Here is a 21,419-nt window from a genome sequence, read left to right on the forward strand (position 1 = left end):
TTGTGTGTATATTTGTACATGTGGCCTCACACTCTATACAGTGTTTTGATTGATCAAACCCAACCTCTGGGTTCTAATCTGTTTTTCCTTTGTATATCTGTCCTCCTCTTTTGTCTATGGTGGCTGTATGGTGTCAGGAGGGTGAGAGGGAGGGAGGGAGGGAGGGAGGGAGGGAGGCGAGGGATAAGGAGGGTTTTGATGAGACAGTGGAAGAGGAGGAGGAGGAGGAGAGGGCGGCAGGTGCAACGGACACCCGGTGCAATCACCGACGCTCGGCAAAAGCGGCGACAGGAAATCAAGGTTGTCTTGGCAACCTGGCACTATCGATTAAGCGCCGCCGTCTCCGAGCAGACATCAGAGTCCCGATGGAAATGTTGCTGCGTTGGGTTTCAGGAGAGGACTTCAGTGAGGAGGAGGAGAAGGAGGAGGAGGGGCTGGAGTTGATGATGGAGGAGAAGGAGTAGCAGGTGAGCAGAGGAGGGATGGGCAGCGATGACTTCAGGTGATTGCATCTGGCTCAGAAGTGTCTCACCAAGACTTTGGTCGTCCGCCTCAGATACATGTTGCTCTTCATCTTCTAGATTCATGGATGCAGAATAGTTCTCATCACCAGGTCATTTCCATGGTTGAGGGCTTCTCAGAACCCTGCAAACATTTAACATGCCTGTGTCCCTGTGTCCTGTCCTGCCTCCCTTGTACTGCATCTGTCTCTATATAAAGGGCGTATGCGAGCGCAGTTCTCTCAGTTTTTCCAGGCCATTAGTTCACATTGTGCCGTCTGATTTAAGAACACATGAACAGTTTGTTTTCCTGTCTCTGAAGGGCAAAGCAGGTTGCTGTGCAAACCCCTGCCTGCACACACTGATTTCACCATAATCGTACACTGAGGTGGTGATGTTGCATAAGCCCTGCGCAGAAGTAATCAATACACAGTATTGACTTGTAAGGAGGAGTATTTTTGGCTGATACTGCGTTCATTCGGAATATCTTAGACGGGCCATGTCTCTTTCACACTCGCTCCCCCTCTTTTTTTCTTCTTTTTCTCTCTCTCCTGACAGAGAAGGGGAAATCACACTGTCCCAAATCTCCATCAGAAGTCTCTCTCCTCTCTCTCTCTCTCTCTCTCTCTCTCTCTCTCTCTCTCTCTCTCTCTGTGTGTGTCTTTGTCATACACACATTCACAATTTCAACAGAGTTAAATCTCTGTTTATTAACAAATTACAGTTTAGCGTCAGATGAACAGTTACTACTGTCACCTCCTGTGTGAAGTGCAGTGAACACTTGTTAAACTGGAAGCTGTGCTGCTTGAGGAGGTTTACTGCTCTCCGCTGATTGGACAGACAACAGAACAAAACTGTCCCTGTCTCCGTACCCCTCTCTCACTCGCTTCCTCCTACCCCCCATGGTCAGTGGAGCACAGAGCAGTCTTCTGTCCTGCCATCATGTGGGTTTTACAGCCTGGTTAACCCGTAGCTATCTGCTGAGCTAGGCTCTATATTGTCTCACACTGTGTTTCATTTAGTGAACTCAGTCACTCACTTTAGCTCTGGCACTGAAAGGAATAGTAAGGTATTTTGAGAAACGTTCTCATTTGCTGTTTTGCTAAGAGTAGATGAGAAGATCAAGACTACTGTCACGTTTTGAAGCTCAATATGAAGCTGTAGCTATCAGCTGCAGTTTAGTGCAGCTGATTTTGAGACAAGGTAAATTGTTTGCTTGTGACTAGATTTTTTGTTTCACATGTCTCTGAATAATTGCCACTGAAAATCATCTCATTCATACTGGAAAAATTAGTGCGGTTAGTGTTTGAGCGTTTTTATAATTATTCCCTCATAACTTGATGATCTATCATGCAAAACTTAAAGACATGTCAGACAGTGCGACATCAACACAGAAAAATGAACTCTAGTGGCTATTAATGACAATGATAATGATTTCCTAACAACATAGAATGAATAATCGATACAAATAAAAAAGAACACATATATGTACACACATAAGGTTTCATTCTGCCTGTCAGATGTTTCTATTAAAAAAATAATAATCTACATTATAATATGAGACACTGTTCATGCATTTTGTCATTTATTTTTTGTGAGATGAAAATTAGAAATACAATTTAAGGAACGTTGAAAGATGATCCTGTCAAAACGTGTTTTCGCCAGTTCTTAAACTCATAACCACAGCACTCAGGAGAGAAAACAATAAAACAAAAAAAGAAGGAATTACGGAATTTTCCACCTCAGTTGCCTCTCTTGTCTTCCTTTTGCAACTTAACATGATAGGTGTTTGCTTTTGCCTCATGGTCCTCCATTATATTTCAGTTTTGGCACAGTTTTTGACCCCTGACATTCATGTACAGGAAATAATTAGTAATACGACATGTTGAAAATTCATTTTTAAAAACCTGTGGAGATGACAGTGGGTCCTTTCATATATGTATGCCACTATATCTGAGGGAGAAGAATTTTACACAGGCAGCACTTATTTTGACGGTGACTGAGTTTATACTGAAATGAATTAAATAGCGCAGATTAGATATAATCACACTTGAATTAAGCACATGGAAAGGTGAGAATAGAAGAGACCTGACCTGAACACAACAATATGCTATGTGGCCTGGAGTAATGTCTTACAAGACTGTGGGGGCGCCTAACATCCCCACTCCCCTCTCATCTCTCTTTATTTGGGGCTATTCTGGGCTGGACTAATGTGGCGGCGCTGCTGCGTGCTGAGTGAGTCAGCGGTCATTAGGGCATGCAGACAGCACTTTGCCTGAGGCCACAGGAGCCAGTCAGTCTAATGATGAGGCCAGTGAAGTGCCAGGGACCTGGGAGCTCAGGACGTCCTATAGCTCTGTCCAATTAGGCTCCCTGGGCCCCGCCCATTGCCACTGTTACTTTAACCACACAGGACAGCTGAGAGACGGACGTCCCAGGATTTAGGTTTGAAAAAGATGTCTGAGAGACATGTTTACAATTGACGTGCTGTTGATTTCAGCTCTTCATTTCCATAAAACCTAATTATTCATTAATTTTACAAATGAAATGCAGTCAGTTACTGATTGTATTAAAAAAAAACATTGCGAATGTATATAAAAGACATTTTGAATATTCCGCATTTACATGTGGCCAATGAAATTCATTTAATAAAAACAGTACTGGCATACACTGGTGCTATGTGTATTGAATAATGTGTGCCGCTCTTTTTCCCAAAAATGAAAAAAAAATCCATATTTTAAAGGCGCAATCCAAATGTAACTATCATGTAACCGACTTGAGCCACGAGAGAGAGGCTCAGCCACAGAGCTCAGATACAGTCATCCTCCCCTGGGAGAGGCTGACTGAACAGGAATGTAAACACGGCAGCTAAATAAACTGCTGTGTGGGCCATGCAGGAACAGAGAGACAGAGAAGAAGGCAGAGAGGTCGGGATCAGTCGGAGAGAAGGACAGAATATTACAGGGGAGATGTTTTAGTGGATGTAATCAAATAATTAGGGGAGATGACATCCACTGTGCATCGAGGCTTACAAGGACAGCTCAGCATTCCTCTCCTTTTAACACCTTATCTCAAGCTCTCACTCTAAAATAAGATGCACTCACACCATGTCACATGGCAGCAGCCATCACCCACAGCTCCTCAAATACTCCCCACACTCTGAGAGCTTGAGAGTGCAGGCGGCTGTGTTCAGGCTTTTTTATTTTTTTATTTTTTTTGTGGAAAAAGTGGTGCACAGTTGGGGTAGATTTTATTAACAGCAAACAGGACTTAACACTTTAGTGTACCATAAAATACATGTCTACCATGAGTGTCAGATCATGTTCATCCTGCTATCGTATTATGTGCATGAGTTAACGGTCACTGGGAGAGTTTCTAGCCGTATTTGTGGTGACCAAAACAGGTGTTTTAAGCAAAAAAGATGATCTTTTACTAATCCTAACCAAGTGGTGTCTGTGTCCAAACCTAATGAGACCATGAGCACAGTGTTTGTCAAAAACATTAAATAGAAGATTTAACCTCACAAAGTGAAAAGTTTCAACATAGCTGTTGCTCACAGAAATGTCCATTGCTAATATCGATTCTGGCTGTAGTATAGTATTAGTAGTATAGTAGTGAAAAGTGTCTTGAAAAGCGTCTCTCCGTCTGCAGCTTCTTCAGGCGCCCTTTGTCTCCACCCCCAGTAGCAGTCTAATCCTGCAGGCTTGTTTTGATGTGGTGACCTGACTGTTGAGCACAGGTGCTGCCGGCTGCTGCCATGAGGCCGCTCTGCTTGCTGTAACCCAGGGCAGGTGGCAGCCATTATGACTCTGTCTGAGGTAGCAGACTGGCAGTCACCATCCCACAGCCTGTTCTGTTCTCTCAGCCCACCGGTGGATGACTGTTGACATAGCTGATTAAGCTGTCATGTGCCATGGCACGGTGTCCCACTGCCTCCTTTCCATTCTCACCTTCTCCCCAAAACCACCAGCATGTTCTTAAGGGCGCTGCTTTAGAGGCCTGTCCTTCCCTCTTTTTTTCCTCCCTCAATGCCTTTCATTTTCTCCCGAGGTGGATCAAAGAGAAGAGGTCTGTGGAGGCGTACGGAACCAGACTCAGTGTCACCAAGAAGCTTTCTCTGCTTCTTACTCAGTGAGACTTTACTGTGGAAAAATTCCAGTACAACTTCTGAACGCTGTATGTTTAGTTACAGTAGTCACAGAAAACTGGTGCCAACATGTCCTCCTCTAACACAATGTTACCCTCAAGCCAGTGTTATAAATCTCACGTATCCACCAAGTCACGAGTGCTTCCTGATAATTCTACCTGATGGGTTCCTCTCATCCCTCTCTGTCCTCTCCTTCCTTCCATCCCTGCCTCTAACACTGGGCGCTAGGCCAGAGGTGCTAAACAGCATCTTAACCTGGTGTCTGAGCCCCGACTCATCCTTTATTCATTCCCATTAAAGGAGCATGAGAGTTGTTCTGCCCGTAGTTGCTGCTGTTCACCCCTCCATTAGAAAGACAAACGGCCGTAGTGCCGGTGTACCTACCTAGCCTTCCATACATAACTAATAGGTAGGTGTGAATGAAATATGCATGCTGGGTTTCTCCTGATAGCTATGATTCAGGTTTGTAACAAGGACAGGCCATATGGTGATGCTGGAGTAAGACACTAATACAATACAGGGTATTGTATGTAGGGTTGCATTAAAAAGTCTTTTTTCTGATGTCTTCACGTGGTTGAATTTAGTTTTTGATCTCTTAAAATGTTTCCTGGTAGACCAGTGAGGATTCGACCCTCTCTCATTTCAGTTCAGATCTATGCTCCGATACGTCTGCAGTTGTAATGGGTGTCTTGTTTATTGAATTTGGTCTTATGCTGCTTTCAAAGTGGCATGAAATGGTGGTAAAAAATGATGGTAGAAATGTTCATTTGAGGAAGCCTGCAATCATCTTGAAATATTTATACTGTACAACAGAGGCACAGAAACAATAGACTCATGCACACAAGTGCCTCCACCAGTGCCATTCAGCTGGCAGTATGCCAATATCTTCCCAAGGATAGAAGTCCCTAGGCTCTCTTATATACTACTGCATGTAGTGCGCACACACACACACACACAAATAGGCCAAACAATATCAGCATCTTCCACCTTTACAACCTTGTTTCCCTGTGAGGAGCCTGTTGGAAGAGAAAGGGAGAGATAAAGAGAGAAGACAGGAGACGATGGGAGGAGAGGAGTGAGATAAAGGTTAAGAATGGCGATGAAAACAGTGAAAAGTGCTACGCCAGCGATTCCGGCAGGGAGACAGACAGGAGTGAGCATTTCTGCCCCGCTGGTGGAATTTTGAACGTGTAGGGAGTGGTGTGTGTGGGGGGGGGGTGTGTGTGTTCAGGGTAGGTAAATTGAATATCAGCATATCCTGTGGACTGTCATCGTCACCCGCTTTCTCTTTCTCTTTCTCCCTTAACCCTCACATGACTGTACTCACTGCATCATAATCAATGAACATAAATGGTGCCACGGGTCGGAGACCCGAGGGAACAAAGATCATTGATGACTTAAAGAATTCAAGAGATTCTTCTGTGTGTTGGTGCATCTTTGCATGTGCATGTGGAGGATGGGGAGTGCACCTGAGCACTAATCCAGCCAGTTAGTTTTTGGAGAAGCCATTTAAAATGAGCGGAGGCATTAGAGAGAGGTGGATGAGGAGGTCAGGATTTTCCTTTAATCCTCACACTGCCGCTGCCAGAGGAGAGTGACGGGGGCAGACAGGCAGCAAACTGCGCGACTGTGACGGCATGTTTGGGAGGCTGGCACCGTGCCACTGTAACACTGTATGTTCAAAAAAAGACACTGAGCACTATTCACAGTCAGTTAACATGTCAGTGGGGTTATTCAAATATAAACACATGCATACAGAAAAGGACAGGCCAGATGTATTTTAATGCATATAAAGGTCCTGAACATCACACACACACACACACACACACACACACATTCCCTGCCTCATGGCTAAGGGGCATTACAGTGGCAGGTGCCTGTCCAAGGCAGCAATGCACAGGTTGATTTGATGGTAATCTATAATCTGTAAGGCTTTGATGCTGTGGTCGGTCTTATCAGCCGGGTGTGTTTGGCCAGGCTCACAGTGCTGGTTTTAACAGGATGACAACATTGCACGATTAACCTCTGGTGGGTCTTTCAGCGCTACTCTTTCTATCATTGGAGCTGTTCTTATTCATGCATGAATGGATTGATGCTTTTCGTGGGGTGTGTGTCTGTGCACAGGCATTTAAGTGGGTGAGTTGTGGGGTTGTTTGTGCTAAGAGGAAATATGTTGTAATTCAGTGACTTAGCCTGGACTCAAGGACTAAAGTCATGGTTTTATTTGTGTGCTTTGTATTCAGTACCAAGTGTGTGCTGGTAATTCAGTGCTAAACACTACGGCAGGCTGCCTCCTATACATTTTACATGAGAATGCGTTGTTGATTTTACTTGTCTTTCAGATATTCTTCCATCCCCCATCCCCCTTTATCGCTCACTGTAATCCAGTTTGAGCTGGAGGTTGCTGTACTCACTATAGTGGTGTTATTACCTTTACATTTAAATGTACATTTAGGGCATTTAGCTTTTGTCCAAAGCGACTTGCAACAAGTACATCTGTCACGAGAAAGACAACACTGCAACATATCACCGTATTAATCCAAATTTGTTGGTGGATCCACCTTGTTACGATGTGCAGGCTGGAAATGCAGCAGACAGCGGAGCTGTTAGCGGTGACATGTGCAGCTCACATGGCGCCAACTGCTTTTATTGGACAATAATGGGAGGCTGCCATGGATGACTTAGAGGGACACAGCCGAAACCTTCCACATGGAGGGATTTTATTGGAACGCAACACACTTGGTGCTGTAATGCATGTGAGCCACTGTATGATGTATTTTCTGGAGGCTGGGTGTGCCTGTTGGGTGTATGATTGATCGTGTTTGTGCCTCATAGTGAAGGATTTTTAAAACATGCATCATAGGTGAAGCACTGTGGAACATTAGTGGTAATACATCTGCTGGTTACTTTTTATGCTTTCATGTCTGTGTGTTGTGAGTGTCTTTATACTTGGTGTACTTACTTACGTGTACGTATACGAGGTGCCTTAAATGTCCCAGGTCTTGATTAACTTGGACATGTGGATCTCATGTTACGCTTATAACTGATATTAGATAGATGTCAGTTCCACCATATCAGACAGGACTTCAGGTTATTGCGGTGTCCTGGATGTTTAACTCAAGCAGCTTGTTACAGAATTCATCACACTTCATGGTCTGGGGATAACGTGACCCAGCTAATGAGTTAACAGTAAGTACATTTACATGCACAGCTTAGTCGGATTACAGCCATAGTTCGACTATGCTGCTCAATCAGACAACTGCAGTTGTCCCAGTATACATGCCAGTGAGAAAATCGGATTATTGGCCGGAGCATGTCATACCCCGGTGTCCATTGGTGTACGATAGGTGGCGCTGTACCCATTTCAACTAGTGGTAACAGAAACACCTCCGGCTGACCTCTTTACGTCACCAGCTGCCTCGGCATTCGAGAAAGATGGCGTACGAAGAGCGAGACGAAGCTATATCTTTGTACATTTCGTATATGGTGTACATGATAATTACACAAACTAGATCCACAATGGCGCTCTTGCTTGCTGATATTTTGGAGGAAAGATGCTGCCAGAACGCAAAATCCGATCTGATGGAACGTATACATGCAGGAGTATCAATTGAATAATCTAGGTGTTTTAATTCGACTATGAGAAATCCGATCCGGTCCAATTTTAGTCAGACTAAGGTGTATACATGCATCTTAAAGATCCGATCATAGTCGGACTAACCCAGTAATTAGTTTTTCTTGAGTGTCATGTAAACGCACTGAGTGTTAGGTTATCAGATGAACCTAACATTCACCTCCATGGGATTACTGCACTGTGGAATTAAGAACATTAAAGGTCCTATATTGTTAAAGTAAGACTTCCAATTGCGTTTTTTTTTTTTTTTTTATATATTATTGAAATAGGTCTAGGTGCTGTATAAATACTAAGAATTAAAACACTCAATCTATGGAGAAAGACACACAGTCTGCATTAAGACAATGTGCCTTTAAACAAGCCATCAGGCATTCTGTATGGTCGTGATGTCACAAGTATCGGTCAACACCCTCAGCCACGCACCCAGCATGGATGGTGCAGCAATGCAACAGTACTGAAAAATGTGAACATTGTAAACATTTTTGAATATCAATGCTTTCAAATCTACGAGTAGACACCCAAATAATGTTTTTAAAAAAACTTTAAGACAGTACCCCGTCTGTGAAGTCCTGTCAGATGAATTTTCATCAGGGATAGTCATTGTTTAGTCAAAAGATTCTGGTTCCTTGGTTCGTTTCCCCTCTCCTCACTGTAATGTTACATTCATGAAGCTAAGTCCATTTCCACATCCACAGATCACTGCTGTAAACAGGTTGATAACATTAGTGAAGAAGAATGTGTTCCTCAACTCATTTATTCACTTGTTTTTGGCAAAATAATTGCTATGCGATTAAACGGCTACCATAATGTAGACCAGGTTACCGCATAGACCAAAAGTTGGTATTATTCTATGGTAATTGATCTCACCTGTATGTCATCACGAGACACGTTCCGTGTGTCATAATTCACAGCCAGATTAGCTTCCTCTGAAAGTAGTCGCCATCCTGTCTCCTCTGTCAGGTACTGGAAGTGTTGTGTCAGCTCTGTGATAGCTCCTTCAACTTCCTTCTCCTCCTAAGATTAAACGTCCCCCTCACCTAAAGGGCCTCACCGGGAGATGATCTGTGGAAACACTGCAATCTGTCTGCAAAAGAGGGTTTATATTAGAATATGATAAAGGTTGGTTCTGCTATGATGCATGGAACTTCTGGCTAATTATAAACAAGACAAACACCAGCACCTCTACTTCATGAGTATTTTCTTGTTCTCTGAGGAGCCCGCCTATCTCTGTTCTCTCCCTCCCTCTCTCTGTTGATGTCCAGCTAGAGCACCTGGGAGGAAGCAGCTGTAGGTGGTGATTACAGTTCAGAGACTTCAAAATAACCTCTCCTCCTCCCTGCCTGCTCTGTCCTTACATTCTCTCCTTCTCAGCCGCCCTCTTCCAGCCTTCTTTTCTCTGAATCATCCCATCACCCTAAAAAAATACTGGAAGAAGTCTGAAAATAAGAAAATTAGAAAATAAGAAAGACTTAGGCAGAAGTTCTAAATTGCCTCCGTTCTCTGCTCTTTATGTGCGTTCCTGTGTGTGTATGTGTGTAGTCATGTAGATAAACTGACTGATACACACTGCCGGGGCTCATCAATATGGAGGGCGGTAGACTCAAACAGATGAACACAAGATGAATAATGTTAGCTGAGAATTGCTGCATATGACCGCCCCTCTCCACCCACCTCTGGGGTGTGTGCGCAACTGTGTGTGTGCATGTGTTTACTGTGCTAAAGCTCCCATCAATCACACGCCCAGGACCTTTCACCAGGCTCCACACACACACACACACACACACACACACACACACACACACACACACTCCTGCTGGGTTTATTAAAAGCCAAAGTGTTATCACTGATCTGTCTGACAACAGCTGCACACCGGTGCACACACGCAAATTTATACACTCAGCTCTAACTCAACCATCAACACAGGTCACAATCATGGCGGTGTTGTGACAAGAAGAGCTAGTCCTTGGACAGAACTGTCTTTCTTTCCTCTTCCTCTGGGCTACTGAGCACATCACCAGTTGAGCAGGAAGGCGAGTGTTCAGGGTCACACACTGCCCCGTGGAATTCCCCCTGAACCACAGGGAGCTCACACAGCTCTGTTTGACCCACTTCAGCCACCATAGTGTCAGAGGAACAAAGAGCAAGTATGCAGTGGATGCAGGTCAGGGAGTAAGCCAAGACCTGATAACAACAGTGACTGTTTGCACCATAGAAATGCAATCTCGCATTAGATATTTTGTGGCACAAGCTCCTCGTCCTCCACGTTGCTAGCTATAACTCACGCGGCTTTGTTTGCGCGCGTTGTTTGCAATACGTCACTGAAGGATGAGCCGCGTGGAGTAATTGGTCCAGCATTGCCATCTAGTCGGCTACATTGCTCTTTGTTCATGCAGCACAGATCAACTTGTCAATACGGTTTTGATCGATCACAATCCAAAATTATTTAGATCAACGCTAATGTTTGCTGCCATACATAGAGGTTTGGGGTACAGTGTGTCTTCGGTAAGACATTTCACAACAGAGTAGTGGAATGGAAAGGGAGCGATTGCTCTGATCAAATGTTTTACTGTCCCCACAGTTGCCAACTGTAGAGATATCTTCCTTAATGCTCCAAGGACTACACTGTTATCAGATAGGTATCTTAAGTGTCCCTGCTGGGAGATACTTGACATGAAAATAGAGAGAAGGATCTATCCCAGAAAACATCTGGCTTTTCCATGCTGAATGACTTCACATTATGGGTGACATCACATGGGATAGTCCCGAGCATTCTGTCCAATGATTGCAGTGCGCTTGGGTAATCGTCGTCCCACCCTGTTGGCTCTCGCACACCAGAAAACCCTGCTCTGGCCTCCATCTTTCAGCCTCAGGGAGCTGCAACCAGCATCTGACCAGAGCAGAAACAGAACATGACTAAGCTGAACGAAAGACAAGACAGCTGTTTGTAACTTACAGTCAAGGATGTAACATCACTATTTGGTTTGCAGTTTCATCAGTCCCAACTATATCGCATAATCAATCAATTCAGCTTTGGAGTCTGGCTGACTCATTTGCGTTCCTCTTCCACGTTCAACAGCAACGGTTAATTTTGCCCTTGTTTGCAATGCTAGAATGCACTAAGTGAGGTGATATAACACCATCGTCCCACAGCAGCAGTGTGTGACTCACTGTAGACCCATTACCAAAGATGGGAGAGGGGAGTGAGAGATCTGCGCCTATCGATCGCCCCAGCTGGCCTGTCAATACTCCCCTTCGAATTCTGACACAGCAAACTAATGGTCTCCCTGGCTGGTGGCAACCAGACTCACGCCCACGCACCATCCCAGCACCTCTGGGTGTAATGGACAAAAGAAACCCATCAATATGTCAATACGTGACGAGCGGCGCTTACCTGCTGCCTCAGCCATTTCACCAATCAGCACCACATCGAGAGGGTACATTAACACCGGCGCTGCTAGCTCAGCCTGTGATTTTTCATCTGTCCGCCCATTTTTTTCAAATCATCGTTCATGTGTTAGTCATAGCAAGCACAATCACAGTGAAAGGGGAGGGTGTCGAACTGGAAGAGGGGCACAGCGGACTGATTTGACCCCCTTACACACACTTAGGGTAAGGTCTTGCAACACGTATACAAACACGTAACCACTCTTTGTCATCTGGTTTAACAAGACAGATTTTTGTAGCTGTCCGTCTGCCTGTAGTCATTTAGCAGCAGGGTAATGGTGTGAGCACTACTGGTTGACTGCTCTTCAGCCTTAGCTGCCCTCAAGGCTTGTGTTGTGGGGAGAGGGGGCTAACCCTTCCTGATCACACAGGGCAAAGCCACTTTGCCTGGGGAGAAAGGAAAGGATGTAAGGAGGGGGGGCTGTTGGTGGAGGACTGAGGTGACAAAAGAGCTTTTGTGGATGTAAGTTTACGGCGTTAACCCCTTTCTCTCCCCGCGTCACATGAATAACAAGAAACTACTGTGACAACTGAACGATAGCCCCGGGCTGTGTGTTTGATTGTGTGGTGTGTGTGTGTGTGTGTGTGTGTGTGTGTGTCTGCCTGTGTGTCAGGGGTTGTCCAGGACGTTTGGCCTCGGGTGTCTTGTGACAGAGTCGACATTCTGGAGAAATGAGAGAGTGGTCAGCTGTTGTCAAAAATGCCACAAAGAGGAGGATTTTCTTCAAAAAAAGAAAGAGCTCTCGCAGCACTTTTGTGCGTTAGCGTCAGAATTAGTGAAGCCGCAGTAGGTTGTCAACATGGATCTCAGCCTTTGGCTTCACTGAGGTCTGCCAACCTGCTGATTGCTGTAAACTTGTAATGGTTGTAAAATTAGATGTAACCAATAAACAAAAAGGTCTCTCTTTGTGTTATTTTTTCCGCACTCACACCTGTCTGTGAATGTGTGTACAAGATGTCTGCGAATGTGTGTGCGTGCGCTGCCTGCTTCCCTGTGGCCTGTCCTCTCACTGAGACATCTGTCAGGCAGAGCCACGGCATCAGCAGTTGACCTTTCCTGAGGCACAGGCACCCTCAACCTAAATGCTGTCCATTGCCCTTCGCTCTTTTACTGTCTGTCTCTCTTTCCTCCCGTCACTTCCCTGTTGTCTCGTACCCTTCATTTTATTATTCACTCGATTTCCCTCCTTCAACATCCACCCTCGTTTCAACATTTTATGTCTCCTTTCCCGAGCCCCCGTCTCTCCTGTGTTCTCTCCATCTTTCTTTCTCCCTGACAGTTTGTGACATTCCCTCCCTGGGGCAGCCATCAGTTCAGATGAGCATTGTACGTGACAGGCCAGCTTTGTCTTTTTAAACCATTAGCAGTTCTTCTCCACCCATCTTGCCATCATTCCCCCTCCGTTTACCTTTTCTGCCCTCTTTTGTGTTTGCGCATGCCACGTCTGTCACTGCCGACTGGCAATCTTTGCATTACTCTACAAACAACAAACACAGTCTCAGCTTGAGTGAAGAACTGACGAAGTGGAAATATGCAACACTGCTGATAATGGTGATGTTCGGTCTTTGAACAGAACTGACATTTTGGGGGGAAATTCACTGATGCCAGTAAGCACGCTTTAAACAGGTTCACCAGTTGGAGAATTGTTCGGCTGTATAACTTCCTCCCTCCCTCTTCATAGGCTGGTGTAATTCTCCCAACTCTGTACTCACCCACAGTAAACTGTCAAGCCTAATACAGGCAGGAATGTCCAGTCACCTGCTCCTAAAATGCAACAGCCTTGTGCTACACTAGCCTAATGTCGACCTGCATGACACAAGCAGGTTGGATAGCACCGTTGTTGCTCATGGCATATATTTAAACACACACCTCAGCAGGCCCCAGCTCAGCGGCTAGGCCACAGTCCTGTGTTGTGGATACTAACATCATGCTTTCCAATTATGTGATTTTCGAAAATATGTCAGTACGACAAAAAGTGGCACATTAGAGTTGTGCCAGTGGTTGTTCAAAAAGAAAGTACAAGTATTTGCGTGATCTGACGTTGCCGTGTTGGTGTTGCGCCAGGGCCATTATTGAAACTGACCAATTGCGTGTTTGTAATGTCAGAGCTCAGTGACTCTAGGAAAAAAGAATAGAAAAACACGCACAAGGGAGAAGTTATCCTCTCTAACAAGTGTGTAACGTTGTAAAAGACTTTATTTTAAACCCAAAACATGTCTTCCTAAACCTAACCAAACAGAGAAAAAAAAAAATTAATAAGTGAAGAGTTTAACAATATGTTCCAAATGGGATGAAGACCCCAGTGTACTGACGGAGAGTCCTGTCCTTTTTGATGCTTTCTCGTAAGCAGCGACACCATCGCAGTGAAATCAGACACACCACAGTATTTGTGATCCTTAACTGTGCTTTTAAATGAAACTGTGCAGTGCTACCAAGCATGAAGAAAGACCGGTGGTATGTTTAGAGTGGTAGCCCTGAAACGCTCAGTGTGTCGGTAACAGAGCTTGGATCAAGATGTGAAATTGGATTCTGTCGTCTGACAACACAGACCACAGGCCCAACAGTTTGGCCTGCCACTTGTTGACGACAAATGATCATCACACCCTATGGATCCATTTGCTCATTGTACAACCTTGATGCACGACCGGACTGATTTTCACACATGTGGGCTAAAATGGTATCTGCTGACCCAGTCCTTTTGTTCTCATTAGTGCTGAAGAGGTTGGAGAAAAAAAAAGGAAACAAGCTATGTAATGAAGTTTGACGCTACTGATGCAACCGACTGCATTTAAACAGGCTCCCTTCAGGCAGTCGCTCTAATAATATCCTCCCAGAGACTCCACTCAAAATGTCAAGCCTAGACACAAACTGGCAAAATCAAAGGGGAAGAAGACCATTATACCACTGCGCAGCTTTCAAATCCTATCAGTGTGTTACTGAAGCCTGAATGGAGGCTGACAGCAGAGGTGACAGGGACGTTTCATTTTGCCGGCGACACTCCAATGAGGTTTGACGGAGGCAAACACAACATTAGCCAGATTTGTGTTTGGTTGCCTGCCTGGTGTTACAGAGGCTCTGCGCTTAACTTTAAACGGCTGCTAACAGGGGAGCGATAACTGTTTACCTAGACGTGTGTGCGTTTCATGCAAAGACTAAATATTTGCGTAGCTCTCTTTTGGTGTTGTTCTGTGTTTGAGGTGATTTCCAGTGAAGTCCTCTGTGACTAAAACCGAGCTGAATATATGGTAGAGCTCAGATAACATGGTTCGTTATTACTCGGTGTGTGTAGAGGCCTGATAAGTGACTGACAAGTGGGAAACACACAGACCAAGCGTAAAAGACGTAAAGAAGGAGCAAGGAGGTTAAAGAGAGAACGGGAAGTGAGGTGGCTGTCGGAAGCGTGACTGCAGGTTTTTGTCCTTACCAGAAACTACAACAGATGTTTCCTCTCTTCACCTCACTGTCTTCCTCCCCCCTGCTCACTCACCTCTTGCCCACCTCCTACATCACTGCTCTCTCAGTCACCTGCAGAGGGTTTAGCTGCTGCTTTTGTAGCAGTTTTGTAGGGTGGTATCAGTTTTAAGTGTTCGGTGAATTTCTAGTGGTTCATCATGGTTTTCTTTAAACGGTACGCAGCCATGATCATGTGACCACCTACAGTGACTGAAAACTTTCTACATGCCTAACATGCCTCTTAACAGCTTAACATTCACAGCACACGACACGCTTTTCACTCTCACTTAGGTGTACCACTGTTATTACCTTGGATGGGGCTGTCTCACCTCCAATATAAACATAGGTTGGGAGACAAGTGTAAACCTTGTAGATGGCATTGCGGTGGATTGTGTGTGTGTGTGTGTGTATGTGGTGCGATCACACCCTCCAGCCCCTATCAGCCCACCTGGCCTTATTTAGAAGAGCTGAGAGGAGCCAGGAGCAGCAACACTCTAAGGGACGGCGGTGTAACAGAATGTGTGGCTCATCAGCGAGCTCATTAGCCCCACAAAGACATACCACAGCCTGTGACTTCCCCTCAGCAGAAATACAGTCTATTATCCGGGTGTCATTTAGGTACAGCAGCACTATTAGGGCTAACCCTGGGTAATAAGGGCACATGGAAGGCAAAGCCCATTGTAGACAAGGTTTAGTAATTTCATGTTTGAAAAGCATTCCGCGATCTCGGAGGCGCAGTTAAGTCTCTTTTTTTTTTTCCCTGACATTCATTAACACCCACTGACTTCCTTTACACTTCCAAGTGCCATCATGCAGATTAAGAGAACAATAGCCATCATTAGCATTAGTGTTATCATGGAAAGTGCTCATCAGATGGGAGATGAGTGACCCGCGGAGCCCCATTAGCTCACATGCTAAAACCTTGACCAGAGTCAAAAGACCAAGAGACTGAAATGATTCCGATGCTCCACGGGGTGTTGAGTGACTCTGGTGGAATAATCTTAACCAATGGTCTGTGTCAGCCAGGTATTGGCTGTGATATATTGTAGTTGTAGAAAATACAGAACTCAAAAGTGACTAATGCTCAGGCATATTTTTAACTCAGGTCCATACTAGTGGTTCTGCTTTTCACCCTCCCGGCCTATATTAGAACATGAGTAAGAGTCATTTGATGTTGTTTGGGGAGTTTTTGGACCTGATTGTTGTGCTGTGTATCCATGGAGACACTGTCCAGGATATGACTGGTCCTAGATGTGACTGGCCTCCTCTGGTATGGTTGGCAGGCACTTGTGGCAGAGAGGCTTGGCATTCTGTGCTAGGCAAGGCCGAACCTGCTTGCAAAACAGTCTCTTGGGACCCCTAGTGCCCTCTACAGCTAACTGACTGTGTGAAGGGATACTGTTGTGTCCACAGATATATCTCCTAAAAACTACTGGAACAAAACAGTCTTTGCCTGGCCTGAATGGTCTCACAGATTTGAGGCAGCCTGCAAACAAGCAAAACATGAAAAAAAAAATCCCCAATTCTTTTGTTTTGTTATCGGCACTTGAGTTGACCTTCCTGACTCTGTGGGAGGAAGGCTGTTGTTTTAACAAAACCAACAGCGTTTACCTCAGCGCTGAATGAGGCGCCTCACCTTGAGACGGCATACTTGAGGTTTTGAATGGCACAGCTTTGTTTTACTTTGGTTGGAGCTGGGTTTTTTTGTAGTGGTTTGCTTCCCTGAGAAAATGGCATTGCGGAGCCGCAAGGGCAGACTGTGTGACGGCAGGGTCTGCGCTCTTTGAGGATGCCTGTGGTAGTTCCACTGCTGCCTGCCTGGCCCTGAGCTCCAAATGAGATAAGTGGCGTACCTCAATGAGGGAGCCTGTACCAAGGCTAAATATAGAGACAAGAGAGAGGTAGAAGGCTAGACAAATAGTTGCTGCTGTTCATGAGGAGTCAATCTGTCTAATCACAAGCAGAACAGCCTCAGAATACGTGTTGGTCAGTTGACTGAATTAGTAGCAGCCAGAGAGCACACCCTTTGATCTGTCTCTTTAAGAGCCAAACTCAGGGAAAAGTGTTTTGGTTGGACATTCCAGACATACCTCCTACACCTTCTGGTATGGGGTTGTTGGCCTGCACATAAGACATATGGGTGCAGGGTTCCTTACAGATGTCCTTATAGGTAATGAATCAAGATAAAAGCTAACTTCTGATGATAATGTGTTTGTTCACAGGCTATATATGTCTGTGTTCGCATTTGAAGCTCAGCTATTAAGCCGGTCACTCACACCTTGAGGGCCTCAGAGTACAGAGATAGCTCATTCCTACAGAGGTGGAGCCATGTTGCCATTCCTCTCTGGCACTCCTCAGTGTATGAAACGAAAACTCCAGTGATCATGTGTTGTACAACTCCATCCATACGGTGATTCTGAGGTCCTGAAATGTGTCTTATTCATTAACCAGGCCAGTGTTAAATAGCATGACTGGGGACAGCAACTCACCAGAAAGTTGGGGTGTCATGTTAACCCTATCGGTACTGTCATACAATTAGCTAACATTACATTTATGAGGTATCTCTAAATAGCCCATGTTAGCATTAACAGCTGTGTATTTACCAGTCTGGAAGAAATGTGCAGTGTTCAGCACCCAACTGCTTCATCCTCTTATGTGATACTGAATGGAGACTGGCTGCTACAGTCACTCACTATTACCTCTTGAGGTACAATGTGGTATTATGATAAAGGGCAGCCGGGACTAGTTGGTTACCACGCTAACTTAAGTGCACATCTTTGCAACACAATACATCTGTGACTTTGGCCAGATCTTATAACTTATTTTTTCGCATTCTTTTGATAATTTTAGTCGAGTTTTGAATCAATAGGAATTCAACTTAAGTTCTTACATATAGCTTCTTTAAACAGTTAGAGGACAATCTGATAAATGAGCCTGTGTCAAGGGGCACATGGCACCGATGATATCTGCCAAGGTGATCTCCTCCGATGGGGTTACGTTAGGCTTGTTTGGGGAGTAACCCACCCAGTCACCCAATTCCTTTGCTGGTAATGATACAGCCTGGTAGGTGTCATAACAGCACAGTCCTCTCTCTCCCCAGCAGGCATATTTAAGTGTGGCTGACATGGACTGCCTGGCATTGTCCTTCAGTAGACTCTGGGAACTTTGGAAGTGGGAGTGAGGGTGAAGAGTGATGGTGAGGGTAGAGACATTCAACATGATTTGGCTTCAGTCATTCACTTAAGTATTGCTGGGGAACTCCAGCAGTTGACAGCTATTGTACATATTTGCAGCACGCTGTAGGTGAAGAGTGACTAACAGAGGAGAGGATTTCATATCACATGAGCTGGTCTGCTACTAATTAGAAACAGTTGGAGTTGGGTCCAGGATGCATCAGGTCTTCCCCCGTAAATGTCTGGCTTATAATGTCAAACATATTGATTAAAGTCAATACCGAATATTTGCAAAACGTTTTGGTGGTGAAAATTCTATTGTATATTGATACCTTAAGGCAGTGGTTCCCAACCTTTTTTCCTTGAAGCCCCCCTTGCCTGTGTCGAAGACAAGCCAGGCCCCCCCAACCCCAACCCGCATACACTGAAAGAATAAAGTGATTAATTGCAAACTTTTATTTGCAAAAATAAACAACAGTTGTAGGTTTTTGCTCTTATTCTCCTTGTTTTATAATGTATATAGATACATTTCTTCATTTTTTGTGTCATCAGGCATATCACACACAAACACACACACACACACAGTTTACCTACCTACCTGCCTACCTCATAGGGGTGTTGGTGATAAATAGCTTAATGAATTTAAATGTGGACCAAAAATACGTTCAATTTGGATTATACAGACTTTTGATTATCCAGTTGGGTGTGTTATTGGGATTTTATACATTTAATGTGCACAAATATAATTTTGGTAACCTCACAACCTCAGAGCAGACAAAGTTGTGCGCCCCCCCTGCGATCTCTGGCGCCCCCCTAGGGGGGGCCTGGACCCCAGGTTGGGAACCACTGCCTTAAGGTATGGTATCGGAGTAAATCATTCCAGTATCATGGCGAAACTACAGGCTTTTCATGTGATGTTGATGATGTGATGAGCCTTAATCACGACATGTTGTGTTGAGGCTGCTGAGCTTGCTTTGTGTCCTATTAGCCATAGAGCCTGAGAATGTTTCTGTGTGGGAGGATGGTGGAAAGGTGTGATCTATGGCCGGGGCTTACGCACTAACTTAAAGCCCAGGCCATGGTTACAGGCCATTATTTTCTCAGGTGTTGATCACACTTCAACCCGTGGAGGAAAGCAAACTTTTTATGAAGTAAGCTCTTCACCTCCTCCACCTACCAATGCTTTCCCTCTCAGCTGTGTGGGAGTCTTCCTCCTGTTGTGTGCTAGCATGCTAGCACTAATGAGGTCAGCTGTCTAAATGCTCAGCCGGTCAGCCAGAAGGGACTGCAGCCTTTGTTGACACTAGGTGTTACATCTCCTGTTGGAGTACGCATTTTTGTCTCAACACCGCCAACCATTTGGCACAGGAAGGCCATGTCTGTTCACCCCCACACCACCAACACCATCAATCCTTTACTCTCTCTCTCTCTCTCACCAATCTTTGCTGTACTTTGCAGCTCCCGCTTTTATTGTCCTGCTGGCCGTTGCGACCTACCGTCTGCACACAGGAGCTCATTGATTTTCTCTCTACAGCTTTATATTTGATCATTTTCTCTTGACACTGCCGGCTGAGAGTGTTGCCTTTGTAATCGCTGACCTCAGCTCCACACCTGAGTGGCTATGGCCTTAAACAGCCTCTCAGACTCGTTCTAAAGCACCTTCTGTTTCAGAATGAAGTGTTGTGCCCTGTTTGGGCTGCCGAGTGGACAATACATCACCTGGCAGAGTCGCTCTGACAGAGAGGAGAGGTTGGGATGAGCAGAGAGAGGTGGAGGGAGAGTGGAACAAGGACGGACATGTTTACACTGTCCATATAAATCCACTAATTATCAGTTTATGTGAATGGGATCCCAGCTTTGTGGCTCCCAGCTCTTCCATTGTTGGGTTTGCTTGTTAAGAACCTTAAATAGACTATTACACATCGCTTGGATAGCAAGCCAGGTACAAAGGATGTGCGTCACCCCTGACTTAACTGAACGTATCTCTTGAAAAGAACAATATGGAAGCGTTCACATCATGAGAAAGAGAAAGAGATAATATTGTGGAGTGAGAAATAGTGTGAGGAGAGGAGTGAGGTTGAGAATGAAATAGCTCTCCTGATGAACCCTGATAGGATTTTGCAGCTGCAGCACAGCAGTGTTGACCCCGCGAACGACTCGCCAAATAACAGCGCTTCTCCCTCCTCCTCCACCACCTTTCATCCATCCGCCCCCACACCTCCTTCCTCCCCCTCAGACTGAACCCTGCACGTCTACCGAGTTTGTGTGAATACCAAGCAGTTGTAATGACCTGCACAATGCAGAGAGAAAGGGAGAGACCTCACTGAAACAATTCTCATTGATTGAAACGGAGGATCATGATTCTCTCCCAGATACGCCTCCTCCCGACAAAAAACATCAGCAGCCACTTCAGAAAGAGGTGGGCGAGTGGAGTTGGGGTGAGTGAAGATAGACGGGAAAAAAAAAAAAATGTTCGGGTGCTTTGTACATGCAGCGCATATTCAGAGAGTGAATGCAGGTGGTGTGTATGTGCGGGCGCTGTGTGTGTATGATGTGAGATAAAGTAGCTGGAGAGGTAGTTTCAGTGCTGCAGCCGAGGCCCTCTGCTGACTGGGCTGCTCTCACTGGAGAATTGATTTGGCCTCGGAGAGGATCTGTAGCTCTCTCAGTGGAACAGAGGGATGGAGGGGGAGGGGGGGGGAGAGAAACGGGAGGATAGTGGGTGGAAGTAACACAGGTGGAATTGAGGGATGGAGGAACTGGTTGGAAATGAAAAGAGGACACAGGAGCACACACTCTAACACATGTGAAGCAGGCGTCAGTCGGTCAGGAAAATGTAGTCCCTGTAATAACCCTCTCTGTGGGCTGGCTTCTTCTGTGTCTCCTGGCTCCTTCAGCCCATAACACAACCCGACCAGGTCACACCGACACCCACACAGCACACACGCCACTTCTGCCTGCAATCTAATGATCTCACACAGTGGTAATGTGTGTGTCTGTGTGTGTCTGTGTGTGTGTGTGTGACCTTAGTATGAAATGTCTTTGTGAGTCTGTTGTTCCAGAGTTT

General features: G+C 45.2%; 1 protein-coding gene across 1 annotated transcript in view; it reads left to right on the forward strand.

Moving 5' to 3' along the window:
• The window catches only part of zeb1b (zinc finger E-box binding homeobox 1b), a 53,815-nt gene that overhangs the window by 13,535 nt on the left and 18,861 nt on the right, over positions 1–21,419 (forward strand). The gene's annotated exons all lie outside the window — the stretch shown is intronic.

The sequence above is a fragment of the Sparus aurata genome, chromosome 19 (genome assembly GCF_900880675.1).
Source record: "Sparus aurata chromosome 19, fSpaAur1.1, whole genome shotgun sequence".
In the NCBI taxonomy this organism is placed as follows: Eukaryota; Metazoa; Chordata; class Actinopteri; order Spariformes; family Sparidae; genus Sparus; species Sparus aurata.